The 14,538-nt window shown below is 41.6% G+C and overlaps 1 pseudogene; it reads right to left on the bottom strand.

Annotated features, from left to right (window-relative positions):
- Nucleotides 1-12,145: 12,145 nt before the first annotated feature.
- On the bottom strand, nt 12,146-13,247 carry LOC127210549 (glyceraldehyde-3-phosphate dehydrogenase-like; annotated as a pseudogene).
- Nucleotides 13,248-14,538: the final 1,291 nt, after the last annotated feature.

Here is a 14,538-nt window from a genome sequence, read left to right as displayed (position 1 = left end):
AAAGCATTTACTTTTCCCAGTTCCCTTCAACATCGTGCAAGGGTTCACAGTGGAGAGAAACCCTATGTATGCAGGTAGTGTGGGAAAGCCTTTCCTTCTATGAATCAGGTCCAGGGACATGAGCAAGCTCACAGTACAGCTAAACCTTTTGTATGTACTCAGTGTGGTAAATCCTTTACTCTCCACAGTTTACTTTGGTACCATGGAAAGATTCACAGTGGAGAGAAACCTTACAGATGTAAAGAATGTGGAAAAGTATTCTTATAATGCAGTTCCTTGCAAAGACATGAACGGATTCACTCTGGAGTGGAACCCTGTGAAGAAGAGGGTGACTCGGTGAGCGAGAGGTGCCCTAGAATGCTGTAAGCAGTTTATTTGGCTGTTTTGGTAAGTGTGGAAGGTCAAGATGCCAATAGAAATCTATAAAGTCAAGATTGATCATTAGGTTTCAGAAAGGAATGGCTGCACCTGTTCGAAGAAGGTGTGTGAGGTTGAATTAAGAGAGATATTTTATTAGACCAATAGACAGTGAACTATTCAGTGTGTCCAGGTTATCTTACCCGGGCTTATAGAGAGACTGAGACAAAGGGGGAGAGAGGGAGACAGACAGAAAGATGCATGCACACAACAGAGATGAAAAAAAAAATGTCTAGTTGAGAAAATCATGTAAGCAAGTTGAATGTTGGAGAAAAAGAATGCATGTCATCGTTAAAAAAGACTAGTGCAACTAAGAATAAACCATTCATTCTGCACTGGTGCAACAGGAAAGATACATTGAGCACACAGCCCACCCACTGAAGTCTCCAACTTGTAAGTATATAAAGTTAGTTGAAAGGAGAAGCCAAAGTGATCTCTTGCTTAAAACAATTGCCTAGGGAAGTATTTTTCCTGATTTAACCAAGGCACAATTGCTGTTACAGTTCTCCTAGAAGGGGCCAGTCTACATCTTAAGCTAGCACCAGAACTTGAAATTATCCTTCACATGGCACTGTTTTTGCATGTATGCAAAATGCAAGTTTTGAGTTAAGGAGGCTTGCTTCAAGCCCACTAAGGCCAGGTGATAATGTATCACATTTTAATTCCTTGCAAAGAAAGCAAGGTGTAGCGCACTCAAATTCCCCGAAAGGAGACCACTTGCTTGTTGCTGTGAAGGTGAGCCCTGTGTTGCAGGAGAGACTCTTTAAAAGATGCTAGGGCCATGGCTGGTCTGCTGAGGAGGCATACCATAGAGCTAGTCTAGTGCTATCTGTGCTGCAGGTGACAGAAATGGAGGAGCAGGTTTATACAAGGCTAATGAAGTTGCGATGCTATCACCAAAAGCCACCAAGTGCTGACAGAGATCTTAAGGATTTGGTGATTGCGTTTCTGGGCTTTGACCTTGCTTTTGGTGCAGACTTTCCATGCTGCATTCCCAATTTCCCAATTTGGAATGTACATGTTTAATATAGATCATTGGGTATTGAGTTTTGTTACTTTGTTTTCCTAAGGGCTCACAGTTCCAATATTACCTTCGGTCTCAGAAGAGACTTTGGACTTTTTAAACAGTATTTAAAGTACTAAGACAGTAAGGGCTTTTGAAGTTGAATTGGATTATTTTTGTTTTATGAGATTGCTACGACATTTTAGGGCCAGGCATAGAACATTGAGATTGAAAAGATGCTTCAGGGCATCATCTTGACAAGAGGTAGAGTTGGTGATGACTAATCTTCGTTGTCAACCTGAATGGATTTGTAATCACCTAAAAAAAAAATTATGAGAAAATCTCTGAGGTATATCCAGAGAGAGGTCACTGATGAGGGAAGGGCCACTTTGGGTTTCATTGTGCCATTTCTGGGTTTGGGCCCAGACTGAATAAAGACTGAGAAAAGAGAAAGCAGCTGAGCACCAGCCCTGTCTCCCAGCCTAGCACTATGCTTTCCCTGCTACTACGAACTGTGTTCCTTAAACTAAGATAAAATAAGCATTTGTTTAAGTTGTTTTTCTGGTATTTTGTCTCAGAATTAAACAAGTTTAATGTCTACACCCTGTGAATGCCATCAATATAGGTAGACTGTTCCGACTCACGTTTTCCTTCATCATGAAGTGATTTGTTTATGAGAGAAAGAAATCCCCTTTATTCTGAAAACTATTTGAGACAGCCTTCTAGCCATTGAATCTTGACTGTTTGATTAAACTCACACTGGAGGAAAAACTAGTCTAGGCACAAGCAAGTGTGGCATATCTGTCTTCCTGTGATTCCTTTCAAAAGTGTATAAGCAGCCACGCTTGAAGGCATCTTTCAGTATAGAGCATGGGAAGCTCCAATTCTCACAAGTCCGTTCTAGCACACGTGACAGTGAGGAAACCGGCATCAGCACAACCTGTGGAGGGATAACTCTAGTATCTCAATTCAGAAATGTAAAAGAATGGGGCTGGTGGGATGGGTCACTGAGTAAAGGTGTTTGCTGCCTGATGATGTGAGTCGATTCCTAGGATCCATATGGCCGAAGGAAAGAAACTCTTGAGAGTTTCTTCTCTGACCTTCACGCATACACTATGGCATGTGCATTCACCCCTTCCATGCATAAAAATAAGTACATAAATGTAATAGGTTAAAAAGCATACTACCACATCGTGATTGGAAACGTTCATTAGCATAAGGTACAGAAATCTCCTACTAGTCCACGTGCCGGGTCAAACTCCTTTGGGAATGAGAAAAAAGAAAACTCAGTTATAACAAACAGCTTCAAAACCCTGTGAAGTTTCTTCACGCAGAATGAGCAGTATGAAAAATGTGATGCAAAATAATTAGGGTAGAATTCTCCTGAAATTATAAGAAATGATGGAAATGTTCTGAGAGTTATAAATATGTTTATCAATTGCTGAGTGTTGACTCTCACTTATTTATTATTTATTTTTTAAAACAACTAAAAAAAATAATACGTGTATGGTGCTTTATCTCCATGCATGTCTGTGCACCACATGCTGGCAGCACCTGTGGAGGGCATAAGGTCTCCTGCAGCTGGCTACAGATGGTTCTGAGCCACCATGTGGGTGCTAAGAATTGATAGTCCTGGCTCGTTGGAAAAGCAGCAAATAATCTTAAGCACCGAGTCCCTAAAAATAAGAGAATGGTAAGGCTAATAAGTGGCTTAGTGGGTAAAGACCCTTGCTGCCTGGTGACCTGAGTTGGATCCCCATGACTCACGTGGTAAAAGGAAGAAACAATTCCTGAAAGCTGTCCCCTTGCTTCCGTTCTAATGCTGTGACACCAAGATGTATACGTAAACACATGAAATAAGTTTAATTTTATAAGTTTAGGAGCACATTCTTTTGTTGGTTGGTTGGTTGGTTGGTTGGTTGGTTGGTTGGTTGGTTGGTTTGAAACAGGATTATTTTCTGTAGCCCTGTGTCTCTCCTGGAACTCACTCTGTAAAGCAGGCTGGCCTCAGACTCAGAAATCTATCTGTCTGCCTCTGCCTCACAAATGCTGGCACTAAAAGTGTGCACCACCATTGCCTAGCTTTATGACTCATAAAAGTAGATCTCTGGACAACGCATTTTTATTAATATGTACATTTTAATTTATTATAGTTTATTCATATTACATCCCGAATGTTATCTTCTTGCTTGTATCTTCCTGTTCCCACCCTCCCTCCCTCTTCTGCCCTAGTCCCCACCCCTAGACCTTTGACAGAGGGGGACTTCCTCCCCCACCATATGACTACAGCCTATCAGGTCTCATCCAGATAGGCTGCTTCCCCTTCCTGTGTGCTACCAGGCTTGGCCTCCCCACCAAGAGGAAACAATCCAATGGAGGGCACCAGAGTTCATGTCAAAGGCAGTCCCCAGTCTCCCCACAGCCATGGAGAATGGGCTGGGCAACATATTTTTAATTACACTCCTAAAAGTACATACTTACGTGAATCAAGTATCGAAGGTCAGTCACGAACTTAGTTGGAAGTATGTTCTGTTTCTGTTCCTATATTTATTGATTTGTTTACTTTACAAATTTTCTATGCGTGTGTGTGTGTGCGCGCATGTGTGTAGGTGGGTACCAGAGGAGGCAAGAAGAGGACGCTGGGTTCCTTGAACTTGGAGCCACAGATGTGAACGAGTCACCACCTGTGGGTGCTGTAATCTAAGTTCTGGCTCTCATGGTCAAGCAGCAAGTGTTAATCACTAAGCCATCTCTCTGTCCCCTCTTTATTTATTCTTGGAAGAGAGTCTTGCTATGTAGTCTGGGCTGGACTCAAACTCACTATGCAATCCAGGCTGGTCTTTCTCTCCTGCTCAGTCTCTTCCTTCAGTGATATTAACTTTTTATTTTTGTTCTATTGTTTTGTTTTGGCTCTGCTTTTCAAGGATTCCACAGCCTTCCTAAACAGTGCCACCAACTGCAGCTTGAGTAACCAAATACATGAGCCAACAGGGACGTACGTTTCATTCAAACACAATGGGAACCATAATACCAGCCGACCCTTGCAACTTAGGTATGCAAACAACCTTGTTCATGCTTTGAACTTCTTCACTTACATAAGACATGGCAAAAATAAAGCCAAGCTCTTTACCATTCTCTCATAAGAGTGGCTATTTCCTAGTTCCAGATAAGATCTTACCTTTCCAAAGACCTTATCAGAATAGCTTTTGTCACTCATCCTCCTACAATCTGACAGGATTCAGGTCAGTGGTTCTCAACTTGTGGGTCACAACACTTTTGGGAGGGGGTCAAATGGTCCCGTTACAGGGGTCGCCTAAGACCAGTGGGAAACACGGTTATTTACAATGCACTTTATAGGAGTACCAAAATTATAGTTATGAAGTATCAATGAAAACAATTTTATGGTTGGGTTCACCACAACATGAAGACCTGGTTAAAGAGTCGCAGCATTAGGAAGGTTGACCACCGCTGATTAAGTACTTCTCGACAGCTTTTGTCTTCCCCTAAGCTTTCAAGAGAAGCCCCCTCCATGTTGTAGTCACAGTAACAGAAGGGTATACTTGCACGAGGGAGATGGTTTGGTGGGGAACATGCTTACTGTGCAAGCAGGAGGACTTGAGATCAGATCCCTCCAACACCCAGGCAAAAGCTGAGTGTAAGTGCAAATATCTGTAACCTCTGGGCTGGGGGAGGGGTAGGTACAGGTGGGTCTCAGGGCCTTGCTGGACAGGCAATAGCGCTTGAGAATCAGTAAAGAGACCTAGGCTCAAAACAGTAAGGTGGAGAAGTAATTGGCAGGCACTTCAATTAGTCTTTGGCCAATGGATTCCACGTATTATATGCAACTGCATGCACACACACATGCACGCATGCACGCACACACAAGCACACGCACATGCACACACACACTATATTATACTGTCAACGGGCAGACTAAAAATAACAACCAAATGGCACATATAGAGTAACAACAACAGCAAGTCACAGGAAAGGAAAACAGTTTTCAATACATCCCTGTATAAACAGGAAAATCATTCACAATTCACAAAAAAAGGAGGCATTGTACAACAATGGCAGGAATCACAATCTGTCTTAACACATGGCTCACAGACAAACTAGTATTTACGTAGAAACATGCACATGCCACTCCTTTCCATGAACAACAATCAGGTTATACATTGAAAGAAGAAACACAGAACATGTGTGCTATGAGAAGTCACAGATAAATATACTTCAAGATGTCAGAATAGAGATTTCTCATAAGAAAAAGAAAATTGGAGCTTTTTATATATTTACTTATTTGACACAATGTCAAGATCCATTGATTTGGGGGAAATTCAGTAGGATTGAGAGATCTTTGGAAGGGATCCAGTATTTTAAAAGGTCCTGTACTGTGATGCACCCCAGAATTGCTTCCACCTTCTGATTACCCTGTCAATTTTGCACTGCTCCATCTTTCTAAAATCTGGCATTGGAGCCAGGCATGGTGGTACATGCTTTTAATCCCAGCACTCAGGATGGCAGAGGCAGATGAATTGTTGTGAGTTCGAGGCCAGCCAGGTCTACAAAGCAAGTCCAGGACAGCCAAGGCTACATTCAAGGCTAGCCTTGTCTAAAAAGTGAGTCCAAGACAGCCAAGGTTACACAAAGAAACCCTGTCTTGAAAAACCAAAAAGGAAAAAAAAATACACATGTCATTGGTGTGGACTGTCACTTTCTGGATATTGAGCAAACTTCCTACAAGATCTTGTTGAGGATGTACTTTTGTTCAGATGAATTAATCCCTGATTACGGAATTCCTGATTTGATCCAAATAGTTTTAAAAGTTAAATTGTCCTAAACAGGCTGCAATAACACTTTCAAGGTATTGGAAATATACCTTGTATTATAATTGAGTTGAGTGGGCACAATAGTGCATATTAGAGTAGAAATATATATAGTGTATGTGAAGAGCAATCTTAAATTTGAATTTTATACCAATGTATCAAAATTAAATTTATTTTGCATCAATACACAAAATTCTATACCAATGAATTAAAAATAACCTTATTTGTGAGTAACAATTAAGGGCTTAAGTTGATCACGTTTTCAGTCCTGATTGAGATTTTACCACCCACCTCTCCTTGTTCCACTGTTGTCAAAGTAGGGGGACAGCCTCACACATTCCACCAAAACTTACCACTAAGATGTATTTTTAAGATATTCACTTTACTCATTCTTTCTTAGTGGTCTCCTTGCTTGGAAGAGACCTCTCAGCTAAAGCGGTAGCCTCTGTTTTGCTCACCCAGTCAGCTTAACCTTGGGGTAAACTTGGATTTACTAAACATCCTTCTGCATCTCCTCAAAACCACACAATTGGACACAACTTTATCCACAATAGCTTCACAGGTGAGTCCCCAGGGTATAGGACATACCCAACCCTTCTATAGACAAACATCGTCCCAATTACAAAACCTTTTCACTCACATGAGGAGCAAAAGGCAAGATGAATCTTGCTCACCTGATCTAGTTTTTTTTGTGTGTGTGTGTGTGTGCAGATAGGTCTGTCCTTTCTGGTGAGTCCATGAGTTTCATTGTAAACATGGAAGCCAACAGGGAAATCATTCAGGCTCAAGTGAATATATAACTGATGGGGGCCACTGCATGTTTTATTTCTGACTGGCCTTCTTTGATTATGCGAGCTTCCTGTGTTCTGTTTATTGGTTTTATTTTTCCTTTCTCTGCCACTGCCATCTGCCAGACACCATTGCTAATACTGCTTGCTATGGCCAGAGCTCAGAATTTATCTCTGGGCTTTCTGGAATCAGTTTACAAAAGATAGGATTTGCAAACAATGCTTATTTGATAAGATATTAAAGCTGTACCTTCTCATGTTCACATGCAAAGAATGTACCTCTGGCTCCAACTGAACTTCTTATATGTGAATCAAAAAAGTTAACCTTTGGGTCATATATGAAAGTCTTCTCTCCTAAACAACTACCAAACCTTTTCACATACGAGGGTCTGCAAAACATTACTCTCTTCCCAAGCTCTTCCTTTTCAGGTAGCATTGGTAGAAGATGCCACACCTACCTTTCTGTCATTTCCATGTCTCAACATTTCAAACTACCTCCAGTTGCTGATTTGACTCTCTTGTGTGTAAGGATCATGTGTCTCTGTTGGCTTATGCTACCCATCACATTTAGTTCCAAATTCTAGACATGCTCAATTTTCAAATGGGGACAACTTCTGCTACTACACGAAGAAATTATCTGAAAGTCTTTTATGCCTAAACATGCTCTCTCCTCTATCTCTTTCTGTCTACATCTGCCTGGTATAGCTCTGACATAAAGATGTTTAACGTCCAAGAGACTTCTACCTCTAACCCACAGCCTGTCCTAGACGAGTCAGGAAATGGCTCTATATCAGGCTTTCAAAAACCAAATCAGTCCCCTACAACTCCCTTGTCCATCTCTTCTTCACCAGGGCTTACCCTGACGTCTGCTTTCTCCATAACCAAAAAATAAGATTACTGCAAAGAGAGGCGAGAAACTTAAAGAGGCTACTCATATTGGTCCTGCACATAGCATAGGACAAATGGGCCATCCTAATTTCAAATCAGCCACTGAATAATACTCTATCTGGATGCTTTGGAGAGTGTTGTTTGTGTGTTCCTTCTGTGTCATACTCACAACCACCATTTGTAGCCTCACACATTGGACTATTTAGACTCTCTCACTTTATCTGTCACTACCATAAGTTTTCATTTTAGTTTATCTTGGATCATCAAAGAGTGCCTCAGACTATCCATACCCTCCAGTGTCAATAGACTCATTGGCCACTGTAGTCCTACCCAATCGGTGCAGATTAGACTAACAGCAGAGAGAGGTGGTCATTGTCTCTTCCTCAGAGAGTAATGTTACTTCTATATTAACCTGTCAAGTATGGGAAAAGACAAGATTTGACAACTCCAGACAGAGCTCCAGAAATAAGAAAGACAGTTTGATCCCTGTGGACAGTGGATCATAGACAGTCAAATATAGAATTGGTTACTAGACTTCTTAACTGCCTTCCCATTTTCTCAATCATACTAGTCACATCCTACTTTGTAAACTTTTTGTCTGTAGATTACTTCCACAACAGATCCAAAAGATTTCCAAGTAAACTTTTAGTTGCTAGTACAGGATGACCAGCCAGTGGCTCTGGAATCCCAGAGGCATGGGACTTCAGATTATTCCCTGATAGTGAATAACAAGTTATCCCCAAAATCTTTGATGCCCTCACTCAGCAGGAAGCAGTACAATGGTAATGTCACCCCTTCCCTGAATACTGATCATCAGTAATAAACAAAAGGGGGTGATATAAGCTCCCTGAAGTAGACAAGTAATGAGGCCTCTCTCATGAGGACCTCCAATAGCCAGGATCCTCCAAAAGAACACTCTAAGTAACCTAATGGCCAGATTCAGTGCCTGACCTAAAAAGTAAAAATCCCAAACTCAGAACTTAAAACTCCACCCTCCTGTGTTCCTACCTCCCAATAAACCTCTTGTGTGGTGTTGGTTTTGTAGTTTGACTTTATGGTAATCCTTGGCTCCCCACTGCTAGGATAACTTTCCTCTCAGAGATGTAACATTTACAATCATATAATTACTGTAGCCTACTCAGCATGATTGTATTGGAGGTTAAGTTTACAACTATGTTGACATGTCAGCAACTCAAAGAATGGCAATATAAAAATATTTTCAAAAAATATTTCATAGCATTTTAAAGTCAGGATTTCTCACCCACTGAAATGCATGAGAGGTCCATATATACCTTCTATTTCTTATTGTATTACACTCACTTTTCTGATGTCTACGTATCTGTGTTAGTATTTCTTTATGAGCCTTCTACAATTACTGTGATAATTAAGTTGATTCCTGCTTTTAAAACTGCATCCAAAAAAAAAAAAAAAAAAAAAACCTGCATCCAGTGGGGATTCCAAGATGGCATCCCCAAGTGTACATGGTATATGAATAGCAGGGCAACAGTGAGAGCAGAGTGACTGACAGGCTGTGCTGTAGACACCAAAATCCCAATGTCTATCTTTCCCAGATGAGAGGGAAACTCATAGGTTCAACCTAAAGTGACTGTGCTAAAACCAGAAGAAATTCCTGGGCTCTTGCCCACATGGCCTCAGCCTCAGGCCACATGCCCACTCCCAGTGTCTGTGGATAACTTCCAGGTACTGGAAACTCGGTGCTCCAACCTTGGGTGCTCACTCTCACTGTCATAAGGATGCCTTCAGAGCACTGGCACCTCAGGTCTCCTACTTCAAACTGTTCTGTGGAGTGGATACATGCTGGTACAGTCACGAGGGTGTGGGGCAGCACAGGACTCCAAACTCAGGCACCCGTTCTCACTATCTCAGCCATGCAGCTCCAACCTTGGGCCTCCTTACTCTCCTGACCCATAGAAACAACCCCGGCCAACATTCCAAAGCTCAAGCCATCCTCTGGGCTCACAGGTACTTGAAAATGGCTGCATCCAGTAAGCACGATATTTTTACCCAAACACAAATGAGTGTGCCTTCTTCTTAGCATCTCGTGTTGCCATCTCCACACTTGATCACCAAAAAGAGCCTCAACAGATACAAGAAAATGGAAAGAATCCTTCGTATCTTATTAGACCACTACGGACTAAAGCTGGACCTCAATAGCAACAGAAATAGCAAAAAGCCTACACACACATGGAAATTAGACAACTCACCACTCAATGACAACTGGGTCATGGAAGAAAAAGGAAAGGAATTAAAGATTGTCAGCATTCAATGAAAATGAAGGCAAAACATACCCAATCCTATGGGACACAGTGAAAGAGTGCTAAGAGGAAAGTTCATAGCACTAAGTGCCTTCAAGAAGAAATTAGCAATTTAATGGCATACATGAAAGCCCCAGGGGAAAAAAGAAGCACACAAACTCAAGAGATGTAGAAGGTGGGAAATAATCAAACTCAGGGCTGAAATCAATAAATTAGAAACAAATAAAACAATTCAAAGAATCAACTGAACCAAGAGCCGGTTCTTTGAGAAAATCAACAAAATAGACAAACTGTTATGTAAACTAACTAAACAACAAAAAGACACTATCAAAATTAAAAAAAAAAAAGAAACATAAATGAAAGGGGAGACATAATGAAAGACACCAAAGAAATCCAGAGAAGTCACTAGGTCTTACTTCAAAAGCCTATATGCCACAAAATTTGAAAAACTAATCGAAACGGACAGTTTTCTTGATATATCCCACTTGCCAAAGTTGAATCCCAATCAGATAAACAAATTAAATACTGCTATATCCCTTAAGGAAATAGAAGTAGTCATAAAAAGTTTCCCAACAACAACAACAACAACAACAACAACAAAGCAAGCTCAAGCTCAGGGCTAGATGGTTTCAGTGCAGAATTCCACTAGACCTTCAAAGAATAGCTAATACCAACACTCTTCAAACAATTCCACAAAATATAATTAGAAGGAGCATTATCAACCTCATTCTATGATTCCATAGTCACCTTGATACATAAACCATGCAAAGACCCAACAAAGTAGAAAAATTCAGATCAATTTCCCTTATGAACACTGATACAAAAATACCCAATCAAATGCTAGCAAACTGAATCCAAGAGGCAGAACATCTCTTAAAAAATACTGGATTTTAGAAAGGACTGCTGAATTAAATAAGCCTATAAAAGTCCTAATCCCACAGGGGGAAAAGCAGGTAATGTGTTATGCTGGGGAAGAGGCTTTGTACATGTTTTACAGGAAAAGAGAAATTCTGGATTCCATTAAAACTGATGTAAGTCAGATTTGACAAAGACACCCCTCACCAGAAATCTTGGCTACAAACTCAAAGATGTAAATTGAAAAGACCAAGATAGGTAATATATATGCTGACCCTTCTATATGGGAATAACCCTGGGACTGGCTAAGTCATGAAAGTCGATGTATATCCAGTGAATTTTGTTGGCTACAAAGTCCTCAGGGCTTATCATGCCATTCTTTTAAATGGTATGGATAAAAATTCATACTACAGTTTGGTTACAGTCCAAACTGACTCATAAGTAAGACACCTGCTCAAACAAAGAGAAAAAAATCTTTAATTGATCCATGTATATTCCAAACATTTGTTATTCTAGAACTGTATATTTCTTGTGAGAGTTTACATGTTTATAGAACAAAAGGACCAAACACCAAAGGGATGGAGATGGCCTTGACAAGACTCATCCTCCGGGGCGCTGAAAGACAATTATTTCAGAATCCTGTATGACCCACCCTCCAGCTGCTTCTGTTGCTGTTTCACCCAAACTTGCCTCCAGGACAACTTCAAAGCACCTAGTAAAACTGTCCAGCATCACAGACTGTTCCAGCAAAGACTTCATTTAAGCCTGTATCTTCACAGCATTTTGAGACTGGACAACAAATCTTATATCTGGCTTTCTTAACTGTTTTCCCAGTTTTCTTGGGACCTTACAAAGGAAAACAGTGTTCTAATTCAGCAGGAAGCAAATACAATTTAGGTACAGTGAATTTTATTGATGGTATTCAAGACAGTAGGGCTCCCTGGGCCCCTCCCATTATTCTGGGCCTCTAAGGTGGAAACTGTGAGAGGAGATGCTCAGTGTCAGGGGCTGAGTTGAAGCAGGACTTCTCAGCAGGCAAGGGCCCCTCTCTCTTGATCTTATGCCCTGCTGGTGTGAGTGGTCCAGGGCTTCTTACTCCTTAGAGGCTGTGTAGGCCATGAGTGCCACCACCCTGTTGCTGTAGCCAAATTTATTGTCATTCCAGGAAATAAGCTTTACAAAGTTGTCATTGAGAGCAGTGCCAACCCTAGCATCAATGGTGGAAGAGTAGGAGTTGCTGTTAAAGTCACAGGAGACAACCTGTTCTTCAGTGTAGCCCAGGATGACCTTTATTGGGCTCTCAGATGCCTGCTTTACCATCTTTTTGATGTCATCATACTTGGCAAGTTTCTCCAGGCAGCATGTCAGATCCATGACAGACATACTGTGGTGAGGAACACAGAAGCCCATGCCAGTGAGCTTCCTGTTCAGCTCTGGGATGACCTTGTCCACAGCCTTGGCAGCACCAGTGGATGCAGGGATGTTCTGGGCAGCCCCACAGCCATCACTCCACAGCTTTCTAGAGGGGCCATCCACAGTCTTCTGGGTAGCACTGATGGCATGGACTGTAGTCATGAGTCCTCCCACTGTACCAAAGTTGTCATGGATGACCTTGGCCAGTGGGGCTAAGCAGTTAGTGGTGTAGGAAGCATTGCTGACAAATTTGAGTGAATTGTCATACTTCTCCCAGTTAACATCCATCACAAACATGGGGGCATCAGCAGAAGGGGCGGAGATGATGACTTTTTGGCCCCACCATTCAAGTGGTCCCCAGCCTTCTCCATGGTGCTGAAGACACCAGTAGACTGCACAACATCCTTGTCACCAACATCACCCCATTTGATGTTAGTGGTATCTCACTCCTGGAAGAGGGTGATGGGCTTACCATTGATGACAAGCTACCCAGTCTCAGCCTTGACTGTGCTGTTGAACTAGCCATGAGTAGAGTCATTCTACAACATGTAGACCAGGTAGTTGAGGACAAAAAGGGTTCATTGATGGCAACAATCTCCACTTTGCCAAATGAGGAGCAAGCCCTGGTAACCAGGCACCCAATATGACCAAATCCGTTTGCACAGACCTTCAGTATTGTGTCCAGTGAATAGGCTGGCACTGCATGCAAAGATGTGGCTGTCTCTGGAACAACGAGGAGCAGAGAACCAGCAGGAAGAAGTTTTAAGAGAACATAACCCATTTTCCAAAAGGCAGGATAGAAGGTTTTGGTTGTTCTCTGGGTTATGAAAGGAAGGTGGGACCAGGAGGAGAGGAGGGAGGGTGCTAAGATTAGGATATAAAGGGAATAAATAAATAAATTTTAAAAATAGCTTTGTAGTCATTTACCATAGACTACCATATGATCTGTGGTTATTTCTAGTGGTTAAGAGGAGACATCATGACTTCAACATAAAACCAGACAACTAAATCTGTTAGAAGAGAAAGTTGGGAAGAGCCTTGAGCTCATTGGAACAGGAGACAACTTCCTGAACAGAATACCAACAGCTCTGGCTCTAACATCAACAATTAATAAATGGGACCTCATGAAACTGAAAAGCTTCTGTAAGGCACATGATACTGTCAACAGAACAAAAATGACAGCCTACAGACTTGGAGAAGATCACCAGTCTTACATCTGACAAGTGGCTAATATCCAAAATCTATTAAAAACTCATGAAATTAAACACCACCAAGCCAAATAAACCAATTAAGAAGTGGGGTACAGTGCTAAATAGAGAATTCTCAACAGAGGAACGTCAAATAGCTGAGAAACACTTAAAGAAATGCTCAATGTCCTTAGTCATCTTGGAAATGTGTGGCTCCAGGAGGGATCCCTGCAGCTTTGGAAGGGATCTTCATCCCTGGAGGCATCCCAGTGACTCACAACCTCCCCACAATGGCACACCCTTTCCAAGCTTCCTTCCCCTGCCCACAAAACAGGCAGATAATCCAGAGTATGCCAACCAGCAATAGCAGTGAATGCTAGAAGGCAATCATTCAAATAAACTTGGGACCATGAAACAGTAGAAAACGGATGAACTAAGAAGAGGAATTTGACAGTCTTTTAAACTGACCCTGGACATCACCAATATTGCAGTGTTAAAGCAACATGAGCTATGAGCCTCAGAGAAGCTCCTCAGGGAGACGGCTTCAAATGTGGCAAACCAGGCACTGGGAAAAGCATCCTCCTTTCTGCCACAGACAGAATTCTGTCTAAAAATGGTCAAGCTGGGATGCAGGCAGAGTTGACGACTGAACTCTGCCAAGACAGAGTAAGCAAATCCTCAATAGTTCCTACCTCACAGGATATACTGGGCCAAAGGCTGAAGATGATACTCCACCATTATAGAGAGTTTTGGGGTGACTATCCATCAGCAAAATGTCTCTCTAGTTTTTTCATTTTGGGAGCTGCTAACCTGCACTTCTGGTTTACTCAGGTAATTAATTTTATTCTTTCTCAAGTCTCTGATGGGGTTGAAGATCAGACAGTT

The sequence above is a fragment of the Acomys russatus genome, chromosome 28 (assembly GCF_903995435.1).
Source record: "Acomys russatus chromosome 28, mAcoRus1.1, whole genome shotgun sequence".
Lineage (NCBI taxonomy): Eukaryota > Metazoa > Chordata > Mammalia > Rodentia > Muridae > Acomys > Acomys russatus.
Note: the sequence above shows the minus strand (reverse complement) of the source record. Positions and strands in the feature narration are given on the sequence as shown.